We start from the raw sequence: 6,719 nt of genomic DNA on the forward strand, positions 1-6,719 counted from the left end.
GCAGGGAAAGAGGCGGGCGGACAGACGGGGGGGAGAAGGGGGTGGAGAAATAGTGCCCCTCCGCCCTTCCTCTCCCTCGTGCGCGCGCGCGCGCACACACACACTCACACACACGGCGGAGGGAGATAAGCGAGAAAAGAGAAGGAGCTGCTTGTAGGCTACGACAGTAGAGTTTCGGGAAGGAGAGGAATTGTGGGAACGAGGGAGGGAGGCCTGTGGAAGAGCGGGCGGTGCAGGGATCCAGCACAGAGTAGAGGTGTGATGAGGCAGGGGGCGGGTGAGTGCTAGCTGAAAGAGAGACACCTTTTTCTGGAGGCTGGGAATGAGACGAGTTCCCGCAGCCTGGAAGGGAAGAGAAGGGTGGAGAGACGGCAGCTGGCTGCAGTGTGCTTTTCTTAAAGGGGCAGGAAGTCCTTTGCAACGTCGTCCGCGTTTCCTTGACTGAGACCGCTATCCTACTAGGCACACTTTCCTGGGAGTAAGCCCCGTTCGCTTCAGTGGCTCTTACTTCTGAGTAGACGCGCATAGGATTGCACCGTTCGCCTCCCTTTTCATTCTAGAGAATGTTTAGTAACAATGCAACAGGACTCCCCCCCCCCACCTCAATTTGCATCTGGCGAAAGTGAAGGAGGTTACTTTAAATACCCCCTGCCTCAGCCCACCTCCACCCCCAGTTAATCAGACCAGGCCAATCAATGGCAATACGACACCGTTTTTCTTCGCCTCTTTGGGATTTCCTGCGGCAGCGCCGCAAACTTACTGCTCGCTTTCCTCCCCAAGGGAAGGGAACCACGTAGAACCGCCTGGCATATATTTGCAAAACCAGGCAGGGACATTCGGCTTCATGTTTACGTTGTTGCTTCCATTTCTCTCCCACCCCCACGACCGGCTCTTGTATTGTCCGAGCCTTTCCGCCTTCCCCTCGCGTCCCCCGCAGCCACTCCTTAGAAACTTAAGTTACTAAGACCGCGTCTCGGGAAGGATATTGCGGAGCCTGGCTCACGTAGTCGGAAGCGCTTTCCTGCAATACCTTTCCAAACAGTTGCCACAGAGCAGCCGCCAGAGCAAATAGCTACTTTTCCAATGGCTTCGACGAGCAAAAACCAAAGCCACCCTCCAACTTCGTTTTCTGTTTGAAAAACAGATTACAGCGGCTGGATGTGCGATCAAGATGATGTTGTCAATGTTTTCGTACGACAATGAAAACATTTTCATAAGGTGTCTCCCCCCCCCCCCAAAGTTGCCTAGCACTGGCAAAGAATATGCGAAATTTCCGCAATTAAATAAAAACAACACCTATCTACTCCTAAGCTTCTAGGTGAGAAGAAAGAATAGGTTTGCTTGCTACTGGCTGCAATGCTTGGCAGACTTGCCTAGAGCTAAGCTCTATTGTCTTCAATGGGGCTTCCTTCCAAGTAAGCAGGTATTGCATTGCACTGTCAAAATGTAGCTGATTTGGTCAAGAGTGCGGGTTATTGGTTTGTTTGTTTTTCACAGTGTACGTGTTTACACGTTTACTCAGAAGGAAGCCCCATTGAGTTCAATGGGACTTCCCAGTTAAGTATAAGATTGCAGTCTTAGTGTTGCGCCACAGACACGTCAACGATGGCCTTTTTCAACTGGGATTTTGCTCTGGTTTTGCCTTCTACAATCTGCCTTCTTTAGACAGGTTGTAGTAAACTGAATGTTAATATTCTGGTTCGTTCAGGTTTTCTTTTTCTTTCTTTTTTAATGACGTGAAGTCCGATCCATGCCCCGAAGTTTACCTATTTGTTTCCGTGGATTTCCTTCAAACCCATCCTGCTTTCAATAGGGCCAAATCTGAAAGAACCGTTTCTCACGAGCAAAAAACAGACACACACCCCTCCACGCAAACATTTTACCTCCTTGTAAGGCCGAAAACTTGTTCAACTCAACCGGTGTGATTGGGTGATATTCCCTTCGCGCCCGTCGCCTAAATCCAGGCGCTCGAGTCTTACTGTACAAAGTAAACAGACGTCAAATAATTACATTGCTAGTGCGGGATGGATCCAAAGGAGCGATCGGGTCTCTTTCTCAGACTTGGGCAGATTTGGGCGTGGGTGATAAGGGCGTAATTATACTGGGAATGCTGAGCAGAAAGACACGAAACCAGCTCCTCACAGCCTGAGGTACTCTTAGAGCCAGCCCTCCAATTGCACTCCCACGGGCAAAGGAGGATCCGGACCACTCCGGCGTTTTGCTCGCTTTCTTTCTTTTTTCCCTTCGCTCCGCCTTTTCTCCATCTTCCCACAGGTGGGAGGAGTTCAAGGTTGGAGTCGACCACTCTCTGGGAGACCACGTGGGAAGTGAAGTCTGCCCAGCAGCCTATTTCTCTTTTCCCATTTACACCTGCGCGGGCCCTGATCTTGTGGTGACATCCCGCGGGGATTTTCTGGGAGCGTCTGATTCCCTAAAATAACTTGCCTTTGATTTGATTCCCCAGTGCCATTAATCCAATGCACACTACTTAGGAGTAAGTCCCACGTAAGTGAATGCAACGGGACCAGCTGCAAAGGATTCGCTGCATCTCTGCAGTCCTGTGCAATGCGTACTTGCCTGGGAGTAGGTCCCATCAAACTCAGCGTGACTTACTTTTAGATTAGCATGTGCAGCCGCGTAGCGTTTTCTGCAACCACACCAGTTTTGAGTGGTTTGAATTGCTCCTTACTGTCACACTCCGAAGATCCTTGTGGGTTCTGAAACTGTCTAACCAATTCTCTTCTTTATCCCAGGGCATCCTGCAAGAAACTTCCCTGAGTCATCTCCAACCAACTATTCAAGCATCAAAAATAAAATAAATAAAGCCCAGATATCGGCTAAGTATTACCTAAATAACTTGGAGGTGAAGTCTTTTAGTTTACCCTGCTAGAATCCCATTCCTAAATGCATGTATTTGAGAGACCCATTGACTTCAGTGAAATGAAATGCCTAGGGTTAGAAACTAGTGTATCAGGTTTGTTTGCTTGTTTCGAGAAATGGAAAGTTACTCATTAATGAGGCATGGGTGGTTGGTGCAACAAATGTATTGTTACATTAGTTCTAAAATCTGTTGCCACAGCCAGAAAAAAACAAGATCCAAGGATGGAGCCTTGTGTTTGGGATGATGGACAGAGAGGGCTTTCACCGCAAAATGAAAACCTTTCTAAGATGTGATTTCAAGTGCTTATTCAACGTGCATTTGAATATTCCAGTGCCTATGTCACATTAAAAAAGAATACATCAACTTTCCTTGTGAAATAATTAAAATGTAAGTTGTTATAGCAAGAAAAATAATTGGTTACATTTTGTGGTTTACAGCTACAGCAGCCAGGATGTGGCATAACTAATTCCCCCCTCCATTGATTTTGGTAGGAGGCAGGGCTTCAAAAAAACAGATAAGCTCTCCCCACCCAGACAACTCCTGCTCTGCTCTGTATAAGCTGGCTGGGTTTAGGTAGTGACAGATCCACCGTTTTTCTCCACCACCCACCAAAATTAGGGGGCTGTCTATAAACCCTGTAAACCCCCTGGTGGCTGCACAGTGGCACTGCGACATCTATATGACGCAGCCACCAACTTGCAGCCACCACTGGCTTTTCAGGTGAAAAAGTAACCGGCTTACTGTGGATTTTCCTTTTTGCTGCGAGGACACCACCTTCTTCCTGCCATCTGTCAGTGGTGATCTCACTTCGCACGGAGGCTGGGAAGCATTCTAGAGATGGATCGAGGCCCGTGGTAGGTCAGGGGGACATGTGGGAAGGGGCAAGCCTGATGAGCTTAAAGGCTGCTGACATTGCCCAGAAAACTCAAACTCACTCCTTCGGCGGAGATTTGCTGCTCTCACTCCGCAGCTACAATGCAGTGAGGTTTTCAACAAACGAGTGGCAAAGCGATGCCGTCAAGACACCCCTATTATTGCTTTGCAAGTCCTATTCTAATCAGTAGACTCAAAACCTTAGTTTAAAGCGCATACAGATATTTCGGCCCAGGATTCAAAGTATGGCAGTGAACTGATAGGATGTAATGTAAACACAGGAGGGATTAAAAATTATCCCAAGGTAAGTAGCTTGTGTCAGTTATCCCTGAATAGTTACATTAGATCAGGGGTGGGCAACATGTGGCCGTAGATTGCATGCAGCACCTGCCACCACCAATGGGGGGGGCACTGCTCCCCTGCACCTTGAAAAAAAGAAAGGAAAATGGTATCTAATACGGAACACCAAAAAGACTCTTTGACCATTTTAGGGCCCCATGAAGAGGTTGAATTTAAAGGGTTGAATTTAACTTGCAAACAAGCTAAATTTGAGATTTTTTTAGTGCTCTGGACACCATTTTTAAAAATTCATTTTTTAGGTCACCTGGTAGTCTGTGGGAAGTCGGGAGGGCAAAAATGGCCCACAGACCTCTCCAAGTTGCCCACCCCAGCATTAGATGCAGGAAAGTCCCTCTCTCTCTCTCTCTGTGCATATATATATGAGAGAGAGATGATATATGTAGTGTGTGTGTGTATATATATATATATATATATATATATATATATATATAAATCTTATGAGTAAAATAATGAGCAACCTTCCCCTTTTCTCCCTCCCCCCCAAAAAACCCAGTGGTATCTGAAACAAAGCTAATACATTTTATGGAACTCTGTTATTCTCAAAGAACATTCTTTTAAAATAAGGGATGTTTGATAATGCTGAAAGTACAGATCCTAGAAACATATAGCAACTTTACCTTCTCAATACTCTTCTCTCATTTAAATCAAAATGATATTGTGCATAACTGTAAAGAGAAGCAAACAAAAGCTTGTTCAGAACCAGGGCCGTCTGTCTCACCTTAGTTGCAATTGACAGTGGTCTCAAACACATGTGTACCTGTACAAGAGTAAATGGATTTAGGTTCCCAGCCGGAGGCCCACTTTCACCCTAACTAAAACAGGGATAAAGGGGCTGACTAGGCCCTTGCACAAAGATGTGTGTTATTAAATTAGAAGTGTTGGTGCTATAGGGTATCACTATCAAGTTGTCTGTAAGTAATTCCACTGGGTATTTGATCACAACAGGAGAATCCGTCTACTGCCCTTGAAGCATTTCATGGTCCCTGATACCTTTCAGAGCCTCTTTGTGTGCCATCCCACCCTCTGAGGTCTGAAGAGCTGGGGCTATTGAAGTGTGGATATTGCTGGAGCAGGAGGGAATACTGTCTGTATCTCATTCTTTAGCCTGGGAATCCTGGCACACTGAGGAAGACCCCCTCGAACTGGGCACTAGACGAGTAGGTTTCTAAACTTTATTTCTAATATATTTCAAGAGAACTTCCGTTTTCGTTTCTTTTGTATATTTTAGTCATTCAAACTGCATCTTTCTGCAGCTTCTTAAGATACTTTTGCATGTAAGCAATGTGCATATTATGAAATGTTGGTTTTGTTTATATGTTATTTGTGATTGCTCTATTGGGGATTTTTTTGGATTTTTTTAACCATTTGTTTTCTGGAGTCCAAGCTGATGGTTTTTTCGGGGTAAAAATGCTGTAAGTGATACAGCAATTTACTGGCTAACTTCTAATAACTGGTCTTTGTGATTGAATTGTTCAACCTTACAATGTAATACAATCTATACACAATGCAAAACCATTTGTTGTGTTTTTCCATTAGTGACCAAGGGTTGAGTTAATAGTTTCTCACAGTTGTTTCTAAAAAATAGCAATTATTTTCAAGAAATGTTCATAAGGATACTTTTGGAAGTTTCCACAGAGATTGTTGTTTGATGCATTTGTTGTGATAACTGGTTTTTACACAACATAGATTTATTCTTCCCAACCCCTTATAATTTTTTAAAATATATATATATATATAAAGGGGTAAAGCTACATTGTGATATCATTATTATCTCTATAAAGCTGTAAATGCTTTTCTTAGGTTGTTTGGCCTGTTTTTAATTGTTGAAATCAGCTTTATTCGTTGAAACTCAGGCAGCGAACAGATAAAATGCAGAAAATTATGATTAAGCTAAACATAATTGCCTCTGTCTTACACTGAGAATATTAAATGCTAGCTATGCCTGTTTCAGGGACATAGGGAAGAATTAAACAGCAGTGCCCCTGATGGAGCAAAGCTACCAGTTAAAGAAACATCAAAACACTGGGCCTCAGCCTTTGATGCGGGGCCTTGAAAGATGTGAATAATTGACTTCTAATGTTGTGTATTCTAGGAACAAATTTCAGAATTAATTATACAATTAATTTAAAACAACAACAACAACTACTCAACTTCAGTTTGGGTGCTATTCAATTGCACTATGATATTCTTCAGTACAAAAAATAATAATTCCACAACCACTAACGTAAAACAGTTATGCAGGTGGTATACTTTGGCTTCTCTAATGCCAATACCAAAATGAGAAACAAATGCAAAAGATGTAGGAGCATTTCAGGATTCTACTTGCCCCAGTGCAGTGTCTTATTCATAGTTGGGTAATATATTTCAGGCTAAGACAGAAGTTTGCCACAGTAGCTGAATAATTATTCTGGCCAAATGTAAGTGCTGTAACTATTACTACTTTAACAATTTTTTAAAGTTGCCATGCTAATATGATAACTGTTGACGGTCATTTCTTTCTTTTTTACATTTGTTATTTTACTTAGTAAACATACTTAAACATTACACTTAAAATATAAAACATACAAACATACACACATTTTTGCAACTACAATGCACATGTGAC

Source organism: Elgaria multicarinata, chromosome 1 (genome assembly GCF_023053635.1).
Source record: "Elgaria multicarinata webbii isolate HBS135686 ecotype San Diego chromosome 1, rElgMul1.1.pri, whole genome shotgun sequence".
Classification (NCBI taxonomy): domain Eukaryota; kingdom Metazoa; phylum Chordata; class Lepidosauria; order Squamata; family Anguidae; genus Elgaria; species Elgaria multicarinata.